Here is a 14,476-nt window from a genome sequence, read left to right on the forward strand (position 1 = left end):
TATCCCCTGATATCACATATGGCTGCATGTACTTTGACATCTTGAAATCTGCCTCCTTGTTGAGAAGAGGTACCGCTAGCTGGGGACAATTGCCCGACCTCTTGCTCAACTCTAGTTCTAATTTCCGGAGCTCAATTTCTTGGTCCAGCCTTTTTGCTTCTCTTTTACGCTTCTTTTCCTCTTTTTCCCACTCACGTTCGCGCTCCCTTTCCTCTTTTTCCCTCTCAAGTTCACGCTCACGCCTCTTTTCCTCTTTTTCCCGCTCTTTCTGCTGTCTGAGCTGCTCCTTTTTTTGACCGATGAGGTTCCATGCTTCACTGAGCTCCTCATCATCGGTTCCCAGATCAGTGATTGCCTTTATAATCAAGGGTTTTCGTGCCAAACCACTTGTATCAATTCCCAATTCCTCACACAATTGCAACAGTTCCGGTTTCTGCAGCTTTTGTAGGTCCATGATCGCTCCGAGTGTCGGCTACTTCCAAAACAACAGTGCAAACTACCAAACCTAAAGGCGTTTCAACACTTTTTACCAGTTCTAAAATCTAACCCTGTTCTAGAACCTGGTCCACATCAGAAGAAAAGCCAAGCACTCACCCACACATGCGATCGATGTTCCGAGCTGCTCTCTTGTTGGCCGATTGTTGCTCCTGCTTGTTGCTTGAGATGCCACCTCCGATCACCAGATGTTGTGGCTTGTAGATTCTGATCCACCTCGAATCACCAGATGTTGTAGCTTGTAGATCCAGATCCCACCTCCAGTCATCAGATGTTGTGGCTTGTAGATTCAGATCCCAACGCTGGTCACCAGTGTTGGGGCTTGTAGATTCAGATCCCACCGCTGATCACCAGTTGTCGTGACGCTGGGGCTACGTCGACCCGGCCTTCACTTGGTAGCGTGCAGAGACTCGGGGTTGAAGTAGGATTGAATCTTCGAAGTTGGTGAAATATGTACAAGCAGGTTTAATGGCACTTTGAGAAACTTATTTACAAGATTATTTACAAGAAAATGAAGGGTACATCAGCAAAATGGCAAGCGTTAAGAGTTCATAGCAAGAAGCGACTGGATGAGCCGTTTACCCAGGGCCCAGAGCGACATTTCGTGCTCTGCAGCGTCCTTAAAAACCCCCTATGTCCAGCCCCTCTCTGAAGATGCTGACCAACCAAATCCAGGGCACGCCCCTCAGGTATCGGCATCCAATCGAACACATCACTGCACTGATGGTCTGAAGCACTGACTGGTCCGGCATTCATTCGTTGGGCGTGATCACTTGTTGGCGGGAAAAGCTTGGGAACGGCGAGGAGAGGAGGTACATTTCTATTCTTCAGCAAAGAAACCACAGGCTGGTTCTGACAAGGGGTTTTACTTCTCAGAAACCCGAGTGCACGTGGCGCCGCATAGGGCTCCCAACATGGTCCCTTTTCGACAATTGCAAATCTTTCCTGCATTCCCGGGAAATCACTTAATGGCCGTATGAGTCATGCTCCTTTCTTGTCCTGCACGTCAGCGGACATGTCACTCTGTCGTCTCCTTTGGATAGGAGGCATTCATCACTGGAGGATAGCACTTCTCGACTGGAAGGGTGAACAAAAGAAAGAAAGCACTTCCTGCTATTTCCCTCAGGGGGACGTTTCTTTGTGTTTTTCCAGACGTTCTCTTGACAGGGTCAATTTGGCATTTGCAGGTTGTCCACAAAGCAAAACATGCTTACAAAACAGGATTCCTGGAAACAGGCTCACTTAGAGCCATTGGACCATCACCACATATTCACAAAACTTATCCATGCCCACAGGCGAACAATAGAGCGCGCAAATGCGGATGCTTGGTCGTAACACTGGTAGTACGTTGTAGAAAATGGGAGAGCGAATGTTGGTCAGTGTAATGTCTGGGGTGGTGTCTCTGGCGGTGCTAGTGCCGATGCGGGTAGGGGCGTTGGGGTCCGTGATGAGGGTGAGAGAGAGTTGCATAAATGCGTTGTACAGACGTGTGCCCTTGGGAGTGTTTTTAAGGTATCCTCAGGCTGTGTGTCCAGCGTTGAAATCACCTACTATCAGTGTATGTGAACCAGATATGCGTTTGATGTCGGATAGAAATCTGAGGAAGCCGTGTCCTTTGGCTCGGGGTGGGTCGTAAACGTTCGTTATGAAAAGGCTGGGGGCATCTGGTGTAGGCGGCAGTATTTCAGTGAGCGTATGCTCAATTACTTGATTGCTGAGTGTATGGTCTATGGCCGTGAGAGTGTTTTTGACGAGAATTGCAGTGCGTGCAGATAGGGAGGTGGTATTGTATCCGGTCAAAGTGGGCGAGCAGCCTGTTTCCTGAATGGCTATGACATCCGGAGTAGTTGCGTGGTTCTGAATGTAGAGTTGTAGGGATGCCCTTTTCCGTCTGAAGCTACGGCAGTTCCATTGCCAAACTGTGATGCCCGAGGCTGCAGACCGATGCGTCTTCTTATTGTGTGCCATTTTCACTGTGCGTGTGTTCCGTGCACGGCCCATACTTAGTTCGCGCGCGGATCTTGTCCGAGAGTTCATTGAAAATAGAACATGACACGTGTCCCGCACAAGAAGCACAATGAAATTTTGAGAGACGTATTGAATATGTTTGGTCGATAATTAAAGGATTGAGATATGATTTTTCTGAAGCATAGTTATTTGTTGTTTTCTTTGATTTCATTTAAGTCTTTTGAGTATTTTTGTACTGAAATCGCATTACTATATCCCGGCAACTGTGGCAGACGCTTTTAATTCAGTTTCTCGCCACAGTGTTTCCCTTCCTCAGGCCCCCTGCCCCCTCCAAAAGAAAAGGCATTCGACATATGATTTGTTCCATTTATTTAATATTTACTTTAAGGTAGTGCAAGGTATTATAGTATCTATTTTTAACACGCCGGCAGAACATCAAACTTGGTGTTTTATAAACAGCATACAAAGTCTTTAGGCATAAAATCTGCTTGCACTACAAGTCGGACTTCCGCGTTTTTGTCTGATACCGGATGTCAAAAACCCTGCCACCGAAAAATAAGTGGTGATTCGGGACCAAGTTGCAAAATTATAACAAAAATGCCTTCGTCCTAGTACACGCAAAATGCTGTCAGTTGGGGAATAGAAACAAGATTGTGTCTTTGGCAACACACGGATCTGTGGAGTGCGTGGATTGAGAGCGGATCAGTCCGCCTGCAGCCTGTTGAAACTCGAAACCGTCCTTTTACATGTGCAAGCCGTCGCATGTCAACGCTGGACGTCTAAGGAGACGTGAGAATTATTCATAAGGGGGCATGACCTGTTTCACTGCGAAGGCCGGTCACGTCGGTAGACTCAAGACGACTTTTACTTCCTCCGAGTATTAGCTGGTATATTTATTCTTTGTGCGGAAGGAAAAAAAAATAAGTAGTAGAAATGTGACATTTTTATTTTCCACTTGTACCAATCAGAAGGCGTTGCGCCCTGCCACCGCAGTTTCTATATTTCTTTAGTTTTTTTTTTTTTTTTCGGCCACATTGAGTTAACCACTCCATCGTTATGAGACACGGCCAGTTCTATTAGAGTGCGCAGACAAGAAAGAAGGAGTGTTTTTCTAAAACAAACAAACAAACAAACAAACAAACAAACAAAAATTATCTATTGGTATTTTGTGCAGTGCCCCAATACACTGTGCCTGAATCTTATAGAAGTTTTATTCATAATAATAATAATTGGTTCACACGAAGGAAAAGGCGCAGTATATGTCACACTTGCTATGTGGGCACCTGAACCGCGCCGTAAGGGAAGGAATAGAGGTGGGAGTGAAAGTGGAAAGAGAGAAAGGGGAGCCGTAGTGGAGGGCTACGGAGCAATTTCGACCACCTGGGGATCTTTAACGTGCGCTGACATCGCACAGCATACGGACGCCACAACATTCTGTATTTTTAGACACTTCATTGCAGCGCCATTTGTGAATCGATAAAACTTTCCAGCACGTGCCAGGCTTTTAGCCAGCACCCTTTATTTCCGCATACGAGTCCGGAAAAAAACATTGGATAGAAACTAAGAAGGATAAGGACTGAGTGTGGAGGCACTGTACACATATCTGTGTCCAGACGACAAGTCAAACAATAGCCGTGCAAGACCGTTTCTATCTTTGGGTCCGGCGGCCGCATTCGATGCGCCTGGGGGCACACGTGCTCGATACAGACGCTGCTGAACAGCGACACCAAGCGCGCACTTTCGCTCATTGGAGCCTGGCGACAGAGCGCTTGGTGAACAGAAAAACATCGGGGACTGAAGAAATGGCTGGCGGCGCTTGTCTAGCATGAGTTACCGAAGGAACGACAATCTCTTTGAATGAGTTAATTGTTTTTGCGTCAGTCAAACATTTAATGAATACTAAAGCAATGTCTCGACATCGAAGCGTAAAAAACATATATGTGATTTTAACGCGTGATGGTAACAAGAGATTTAAGCCGCATCATGGGGTCAGCCTGGGGTTTCTTATAGAAATCCCAAGCCATTGCACCACCTGAAAAATGCCGACGGTTTCCCATTCATGACAGCAGCGTTGAATTTGTCATAAAAAGCTCTTTTATACCGGGTGTCCGGGGTAAATTTAACCAAGGGTTTAGACATACGATGTTTCCTAACCTAATGATATCGTGTGAGGGCTGTTTGCGAATTATCTAACCTAGACAGCCGCAGTTTTTTCGTTCGCCACAGTTGATTAACTAGGAAAGACTGATTAGCTACTTGCATGCAGTCGTGAAAAACCGCTGTTTATTATTTGTGCTGAGCCTTCAATTACACGAAGTAGCTGCTCTTGTGGCTTTAAATTATAACTCGTGAAATAACCAGCGGTGTGAGCTCACCATCCAGAGACGCATCTCATAAAAAAATGCGCTTTTCCTGGGAACGCTCTACTCGGTCACGATTTATGTGTGCACTAAGCGAAAGATGTTCGCGATCAGCTGATCACGGGACAGCTTACTTTTAAAGCCAATATTTAAAGCTCCCTAAATAGTATCTTTTTCGGGACGATCTAGACGCTTAGTGTTAGCTGTTTGCTTCTCAGGCCAATAATTAAAATTTAGATAATTTGTATTTCTAATTACTCAAGAGTGGCAAATGGCAAAAGCACTGGAAGCTAGGCCAGGCGACTTTCAACAACTATTATTTGGTTTTGAATAAGAAGGAAGTTTGTGTTCTAGAGCTCTACACTTCGCACTGCAACTCCCAAGGTCATGTGACGCCACAAATTTGACCTTGAGCCTAGGGGCGTCGTAGTGAAGGCCTTCAGAAATTTTGACAATCTGAGTTCAAGGTCATTCTATCGCACTTTGAAACGGGGAGGAAGGAAGGAAGGTGGCTGCTCCTTTCCCGCTCCCAGCCCTCTGGGACTGGGAACCTAATGGCCTTCACACTTTGCGGCGGAGGTTCCTTGCAACCGTTGTGTCTGTATCAGTTGTGCATGCGCTCAGCACCCCTCAGTGGCTGTGGCGCGTCACATGTTTCTTCCTTTGATCTCTTATCGCTCTCAATTCTGCTTTCACTAGGCAGCAGAGGTGGCTCGGCTAGAGCCATTTGGCTCGCCTGTGGATTTTCTTTTCCTATTTCTGACAGTCTCAACAACACTGTGAGCCATAAGACGCCTTAGTGGAGGTCTAACTAACTAACTAACTAACTAACTAACTAACTAACTAACTAACTAACTAACTAACTAACTAACTAACTAACTAACTAACTAACTAACTAACTAACTAACTAACTAACTAACTAACTAACTAACTAACTAACTAACTAACTAACTAACTAACTAACTAACTAACTAACTAACTAACTAACTAACTAACTAACTAACTAACTAACTAACTAACTAACTAACTAACTAACTAACTAACTAACTAACTAACTAACTAACTAACTAACTAACTAACTAACTAACTAACTAACTAACTAACTAACTAACTAACTAACTAACTAACTAACTAACTAACTAACTAACTAACTAACTAACTAACTAACTAACTAACTAACTAACTAACTAACTAACTAACTAACTAACTAACTAACTAACTAACTAACTAACTAACTAACTAACTAACTAACTAACTAACTAACTAACTAACTAACTAACTAACTAACTAACTAACTAACTAACTAACTAACTAACTAACTAACTAACTAACTAACTAACTAACTAACTAACTAACTAACCAACTAACTAACTCAATTTCCTGTCTGTATACATTAATGTTTTTTTTTCTAAAAAGTGGCCCCATACTTTAATTACTATACTACTCCGGCGCTAGCCATGCATGAGGTGCGTGACGCTCCGAGTGTGTCAGCGCTTCGTCGCAGGTGTCAGGCTGATGAGTAACTATACTTAAAAGAGATTTCATTCGGATAACAAGGTTCAGCCGTAAAAAGCCCCCTAAATTTTTTAAACACTTGATTAACCTTAGTTTTCAGGACCAAATTTTATAGGCAGCGCTGGCGCTGCCGATGCGTTCTAACTCTAATGGGACATTTAAAGTTTTAGCTTTTATAATAACAGTTTGTTGTTGAGCATACTATTTTGTGCATCGGTGTTCGCGCGTTGTCTTGAGAACTGTTAACGAAAATTTATCTGAGCTTCTCCCTTAAAACACATCGAATATACGGAGGCTCTAAATATATGCACCAAGGTTTTTTGCTGCTTATTTCTTTTCAATTCAGACCAACTTTCCTATGTATATAGGGCAGATTACAAAAGTTAAGCCATTTCTTATCACTCTTTCGTGCGTAATTTTTACTCAGGGTTCCAATTGTCGTCTTCTTAATCGATTGGCCGTTTTCCTGCTGTAACTCAGGGACATACTCAGCCACCTGTAACAGTAAGAATGAGAATGGCAAACACATACATATTGTATGAGGACATGCCTTAAAAAGCAAACGAAGACTACTTTCCTGCAAGGCAGCCGTTTTGATTTTGTGCGCCTCTATTTAGTAAGGCCTCACGAAATCAGACGTTATAACCGTTTCATCGCACAAAGAAGTAGTGCGTTGACCAAATTTTGTACCATTATGTTACCATATTACAATACAAATGTGACACTTCAACCAGGTACCATTCTGTATTGCACCTGCGTAAAGGTTTTCACGAATACAAGAAAAGATAACCCGAGTAAAATCTAACCACTTACAGAGTTGCTTCCCCTAAGAAGCTTCGCAGACGAGAGCCCACCAAAACAGATCACCTTCCATTGAAGCTGTAGCCTGGAAATTGCAACCTCGTTTCATGTTTCACCACTCACTTGCGCCATCTTCCAAGATACGGTTTTTTTTTTTTTTTTTACGCTCTTAGAAAATGTCGTAAGGAAACGACCGTTTTGTGATCATCACTCATGCCTCTCAAATCCTTCGTTCCACAGGTGATATCCCTGCTTTCATGCCACCCCCCCCCCCCCTCCCCCGGCTCCAACAACAAAAAAGATGCAACTCCCGCATAAAGGAAGGAGCAAGATCCAGAAAGTGAAAGCAATGCTTCGCCTCCAACCCCGTTTCTACAGAAACATCCGAGATCAGCGGATTCCTCAGGGTACCTGACATTCTTTCTCCAGCACAGCCTGACAGCTGCAGATAAAACTGGGCGCATGCCTTGAGGGGACGAGTTGCTTCTTAGGGAGCACAACGGAATGCACCTCGGGCCCAATGAGCGGCTCTCTGCAAATGCCGAGCGTTCTTTTGGCGGGTTACTGGATGTATTTCGAGCTTATGAGTAGGCGAGGACGTCCGTGGGAGGAGGAAGGCGTAATGGATGACTGCCGGGGCAACCACGTCCGCGAGCCCCAACACACAGGAACGAACCATAGACCGGACGAGGCGCATTAATCTCCTCCCACGAAATGCTCTGACGGATGCAACGATGATTTCAAGCGAAAAAAAAAACAAAAAAAAAAAAAACAAAAAACAAGGGACGGTGATGCTTATGAGAATGATGAAGTCGACGTAGGCTCGTGCTCGTGGAAGAGCGTGATAAATTACACCTTGCACGAAAGGATAATGGAGACGCACTTTGGTTGAGAAATCCCACGACTGGTTGCGCAGCGCTCTCATGGTCCAAGTGCAGTCGTTCAATTTTCTTTAACACGCTAGTACATGACACACCACTCAGGTCTGAAGACAGGCACAAATATAGCAAGGTAGCAAGAATCGGCAGTGCTTTAGTCGCTTCCTTTCGTCGTCATGTACTTCCAGTATTAATTAAACAATCTGTTTCGTTCACTCCTTTCTAGAGGGTGATAAATTGGGGTCAGCATAGGCTTGTGTTGTAGAGCTTAAATAGATCTTTTTCTTTTTTTTTTTTTTTTTTTTTGTCGCTGAAATGCAGGTGCGCGCACCGTTGAAACCTTTCCCGCACGAAACACAAACTTAGCGGCTTGCTGCTCTTGTGCTTCACGCTGGTTTTGAGAATTCAGTGCTTGCGAATTTTGCCTTTCCCTAGTATAACATAAATTCATCCTAAGGGTTCGAGAAGAGATATCTCGGGCGCATTCCCTTACACTGTGCTCTAGAAAACAACGAAATTTGAAAGCAAACAAATATTAGAGCAGTAATTTTAATTTCCCCACCACGGTGGCTCAGTGACTAAGCCACCGGGCGGCTTAACACAAGGACGCGTGCTCGATCTCGGCCGCGACCGCCGGTTTTATTATAGACGTGAAGTGGATGGCGCCCATGTAATCTTCGATGCCAGTGAATGCTGAAGAGTCCCAGGTTGGTCGAACTTTCTGAAGCCCTCCACTATCATCATCATAGTCATCACCATCATCACCACCATCATCATCATCATCATCCTGAATATACCCATTGCAGGACGAAGACCTCCACTATGCCCTTCCGCATAACCTTAGTGGCTTTGGGACGTTAAACGTTATAAACCAACCAACATAGCAATGAACTGCGAAGATGTAACAGGTCATGTTGCAAACTGATTGCATTGTTTTCTAGCTGCAATTCAATATAAAGCTTCTATTACATTTTCTTAATGAGTTACACTACTAATCTCTTCTTCGAATTCCTTTGTTTTTTTTTTAGACAATATTTTGAACTCAACGTTCAGCTGTCCAAGCAGGGAAGTTGCGACATAGATATAAATCCCCTAAGTCGTACGAAAGTGCCTGCGAGGTCTACAGGAGCATCATGTCTAACTCGGAATCCGGCGGTCACGGTTAGCTCGTTTCGCACCGCAACCTTCCATCTGAAAAAAAACAAAACAAACATGAGTTGGCAGCTCCCACCAACTCGGCTGGCGGCCACGTGACGTCACACAATCCACCGAACAATAAGTGCTCGGCCTTTCGTTGTTAATTACCGCCTGGCAGAAGGCGGTAATTACCATGACAATTAACTACCATAACAACGGCGACGCCGACACCAATGTGGATGCTGGACGATATGGAGAAAGGGGTCTATCACTTTAAAATAATGATCAGTAGTAACGTGTCCACACAGAATTTCCTACAGGTGTTCTTTCTGTACCGACCCACAACCCTCCAGTCACTCCCGTCTATCCAACGTCCATTGTGAAACCATTCTGATCTCCAAATACATCCAAATCGCTCACGCGGTCAAGTTCGCGATCAGTAAAATGGGAAGAAAAAAGGATAGTCTCTACGTCACCCAAAGTACTAAGCTCTATCTTTCACTTCAATACTTGCAGCTAGCTCGGCATAGCCTCAGGGTTGACAGCAAGAACTGTCCTTGTCAGTGTGGATGAGGCGGAGTCGATAAAAGCAAGGAGAAAAAAACACTCAGAGTAGCTGCACCAGTTCTGGCAAAAAAAAAAAAAAAACAACAACAAAAGGAAGGTAACCGATAAGGACGCAAAGAAAGAATGCAAACTGAGTGACAGCCATCCTACTGCATGGCAGCTGCAACCCATTACTCCCGGTCATAGCTGTCATCTGCCAAAAAAACGCGCAAGAACAAAGGAAGCGTGCGAAGGCTTAGCGTCCGCCAGCGGCGCGTTAGTGGTCGACGGAAATATACGGCCGTTCGCAGCGCGGGTCGGTGTGAAAACGATCGTTTTTCCTCGTTTGGGAAGTGTCCCTAGAGGGGAGGACTACTGTCTTGCACATTGCCGCTCGGCGGGGCTTTATTTCGACCTGCAAACTCATTGGCTGCCCTTCCGCTTCGGTTGTCGAAGTTTTTACGTTGTCGTTTCTTTTTTCTCCGCATCATTACTTTCATGCTGAAGGTTGGTGAGGCTAGCGGACGGCTTTGAAGTTGTTTCGAGCTGCTCGGGTTTCGTGTATATATTTGGTGTTTCCTTGTAAAGCCAGCAGAACATAAAATTTTTTTCCTTCTTTTTTGCTTGCTTCTCGGGTCAACCTGCTCCCTTGTTGACAAACCTTGTTTGCTAGTGGCCCCAAGCCCTTGCACGGTCAGATGCTTCTGGTTTCAGCTTCCATATCTCCGGTCTCCTTTGTTGACCCGAAGTGCCCGTGGCTTGCATCGCAACAGCACCACGCCACATTTTTTACTAGATTTCTCATGTTTTGTTCCTGTTCGTAAAGATGCTAAGATATTTGCTTTCATCGCTTGTGCCCCAAAGTTTGAAGGGCATGGGCTTACGCATGCACTGCTCTGTTCGGGGTACCCCCTTGTCGGGAGAAATTTCGTGAGAATGTTTCGCTCTCTATTCGGGAAGAAGCGTTGCCATATTAGCGACAGCGAGATGTGAAAGTGACCTATCTGTGCTCAATAGGTTTACGCTGAAAAGGCGTCAATAATGAACGTGATATGAAATGATATTACCATTAGGGCTTTTGTTTAACGCTGTTCTCTTCATATCACGCTTCTGTCATGCCAGTACTTGTAAGTGTGGACGAAAATAAGCAATAAGAAGAAAATGATTAAAAAAAAAAGCTTTATAATAGGGTGAGTCGGTACTGATGCATATTAGATAACAATAACGCCACACAGTGGGGACGAAAAACAAACACCCGGATAGACACTTATGATTTGTATTGTCTTTCTTTCCCGTATTCTACGCGGCTCTCACTTAACTCCAAGACGATATAGGCGATTAAATTTCGGGACGTATCGGCCCCTGAACACACAGTTTCGTACAAACTGCTTTGCTCATAATTTTAATGAAAAATCATTGCTTCCGCTATTCGGGGATCGAACCCCAACTGTTCATGAAAAGTTGTAGGCCATCTACTGAGTACTAGTATATACGATATGCTGTTACCAGCTACTCCCGGTCACCTAACTACTAATGAGAATGTCTTGTTATCCAACTGGCCGTATCATAATACAGCACTTTATTTTTTTTTTCACCTTAAATACCAGCTGATATTAAGCAGTGTAAGGCGATTGCAGAGCCCTGAATTCAGAGTAAAACAATAATTACTTGAGTATGACGAAGAAAATTAAAAAAAGAAAAAAAAACTTTACGATGGCGTACGTTTGCAAGTGGAAGCATCTCGCTCATGCAAGCGTGATGCACAGTTTCCCGCGTGCTTATCTCAGCTCATTATAGTTCCGTCCAGATATTCTATTGCATTTTTGCAGGTTAAGAGAGCGGCAATATTTCGTTCAGAACTGTCGACGCTTGCGAAATAAAACTGCTTCTTTCTGCTGCTTCTTAAAAAAAAAAAAAAAACCTAATTGCATCAAATATATACTATATACTGATATATTGACGATTTTCCTTAAAATACTAAGCCTGTGGCTATTAACTTTTTTATTTACTAACGAGTGGGAGTCAACAAGCAGAACAAGCTTAAAAACTACCATGCACGTATCGTTTGGTGACACGCACACAATCGAGGCCTGCACAGGGAATGGCTTCAGCTTCAGAGAAAAAGAAATAATGGATTCCAGTTGTGCCACAAAGGACTGAACTAGACTGATGGTGATTCCTAAGCTTCGAGTGGACAAGCTGCGTCGAAAATTATTGGCTTTGAAGATGGATGGTGGTGGCAGCAAATATTGACCGCAATGATACTTACTTCAATAAACTTTGCAGGGCCCATAAATCTTCGCAGCGAAGCTTGGTGAAGCAACTGCTGCTCAACTTAAGTTTTAGTTGACATGATAAAAAAGATTTTTTAAGCAGATCTTATTCATTAAGTCCCTGTCATATTGTGATTTCACATTAGAATCGAAACAAAAAGCAGCAACAATGTTATAACCAATGAACAAAAGTTAGGAAATAATCGATAACAAGATTCCCAAAATGCTAATACTATTCAGCGAAAGAAAGTGATGCATTTCTAGATGTGTTTATGAATAAGAAAAGGCTTCGCTGTTTGTGCTTTGTAGAGATTGAGTAGCGTATAGTTCAAAGCTGAAAGGGAGATGTATAAGTCTTGTGAGTGGAAACTGATACTGGAATTGCCCTGAAGAAACTAAAGAAAGCGTTATACCCCATACTGAAATTAAGGAAAAACGAAAGACAAAAATGCTGCTAGAAAACCACATGCCCAGCTCTCCCCGACGCAGGAGCTAGCGTCATCGTTTCGGAGAAGTTAGCGAAACTCGCTTAACATTATAGGAAAACGTTAAAACAGAATTTTAGCCGAAAAGCAGAGTCGAGGGGGGTTCTTCATAAAAATCATTATTGTGATGGCTGACTGCTCGCTAAAAAGTTTGATCGATCAACTTCTTTATGCGCTCTACTGCCCCACATGGCCATAGGTAATTAATGTGATGCATCGATTATTTAAATTTTCCACCAGTAAGTTGTATTGTTAAGCTCAATGCACAAGTGGTGGAAGCAATATAAAGTAAAAGCGGTTTTCATATTTCCTCGGTTTGAGCAATGCTTGCGCAAGTACGAGAAATAACAGCTCGGAATGGCTGTATAGATGAAGGGGTGTAATTATCATTCTTTTAGGAATAGAATGCTGGCGCACTGCACCAATGACACCAATGATACCCATGTGTCCTTTTTTTCTTTTTTTGAGGGTGTAGGGGGGGGGGGGGATCTCGTTACGCTGTGAACCGATTGTCCTGCACAGTTACCCACGGGTATGCAAGGACGCGTCTCCTGCACGTATAAGTATGAAAAGAAAACTAGCTCCATTAAATATAACAAGAATGAGCCGACTGGTATGAATTTACTTGCTTACGTGTCATGATACTCAGGGCTATACAAGAAGTATATTGTTGAGAACTAGTGTTCGGTTAATCTGCTTCGAACATATGTTAGTCTCTCTTGATCGATTGGGACTGCGCAGAGAACAGAAGGAAATGATACCGGTCAGTTACCACGCTTGAAAACCTTAATTTAATGTCGGCAGCCAAGAGGAATCATTTCATTCATGGCATCTACCGTAACCACGGCGATCATGATATCTATAATATCCACACTATTCATCACATTCATGATATTCATGATATCCAAAATTCATGATGTCCTGCCTCTCCACAGAATTGGATGCGCCAGACTGTGCTTGGTCATCTGCCAGAAAGAAGACAGCGTTCCCGTTTGGTAAACATGAGCTTCTCGAGTTTGGCTGCTCGAATAACTCACGTTGTTTGCGTCTGCAACGATGCATCGTTGCACGGTTCAGCAGGTTACTTCGCCAAATGCCAATACCACAATCTGCGTGACCTTCACAAACAAGCACCCTCTCTTTCCTTTTAAGTCGTCTTCCCATAATAGAGATCTGAGCTCTCCAGAAGAAAGAAAAAAATGCAATAACCGTGACGTATACAATCAATCTAACTTGCTGTCGTTACAGGCAGTCCTCTCTTTTCTTATTGGTTGTGTCCGTCATACGAAAACAGGGCGACCATGCGGCAATTTTCCGGCTGTTATTTGACGTGGCTGGGAGCCGAGTGATGATTGCATCGGGGACTGTCGCGAAAAGATATGAGATGGCGTAGGCGAATGCAATCTCAATGTAATTTACAGGATTTTATCTTGTTTACTAGCTAAAGGCTGCACCGCGAGATGACCAAATAATCGGCCACTTGTGTTGGAATGACAGTCGGGCTGTGAGAGAAGAGGAATGCCAGCTGTATTCAATTACTTATTATGAGCGAAATTATGGGCTTTCATCCTTGTTAAACCGTAATCGCAAGGTCCTCCGTTTCGCGGAGCAACGCAGAACCGAACGGATATCACATGGACAAGTGTTTACGTAAAACGAGCAAAGAAAAATGGAACTATTTCATGATATTTGATCATAGGTTTCCTACCGCGCCTTGCGATTGTGTTTTTTAATGCTTCTGGCAAGGACTCGCAACGACGTCTTTAGCCCGTGCTGCCTTGATGAAAGCCTGAAGCTCATAACACATCTACAGAACCCTCTATTAATTTCGTCGACAATCGTGTACTGGGAGATATTTTTGGGTTTTAATAGTTTATCCAGTTTTGTGCTCGCAAAAAATCTATCTCATCCATCACAAATATATTCTTCCGAGATTTTCGTAATTCATTTAAGGGTTCTATTCTGAGCTCTTTGTAGCTCGTCTGTGCAGTCGAAACTGGCTGCCTATGTGTCTCGGA

At 43.7% G+C, this 14,476-nt stretch overlaps 1 protein-coding gene across 3 annotated transcripts in view; it reads right to left on the reverse strand.

The window, feature by feature from the left end:
* LOC146172891 (xibalbin-1-like) overlaps positions 1–14,476 on the reverse strand; it is a 320,295-nt gene that overhangs the window by 24,858 nt on the left and 280,961 nt on the right. The window lies entirely within an intron of this gene.

Source organism: Amblyomma maculatum, chromosome 11 (assembly GCF_055883805.1).
Source record: "Amblyomma maculatum isolate TAMU_Amacu chromosome 11, ASM5588380v1, whole genome shotgun sequence".
In the NCBI taxonomy this organism is placed as follows: Eukaryota; Metazoa; Arthropoda; class Arachnida; order Ixodida; family Ixodidae; genus Amblyomma; species Amblyomma maculatum.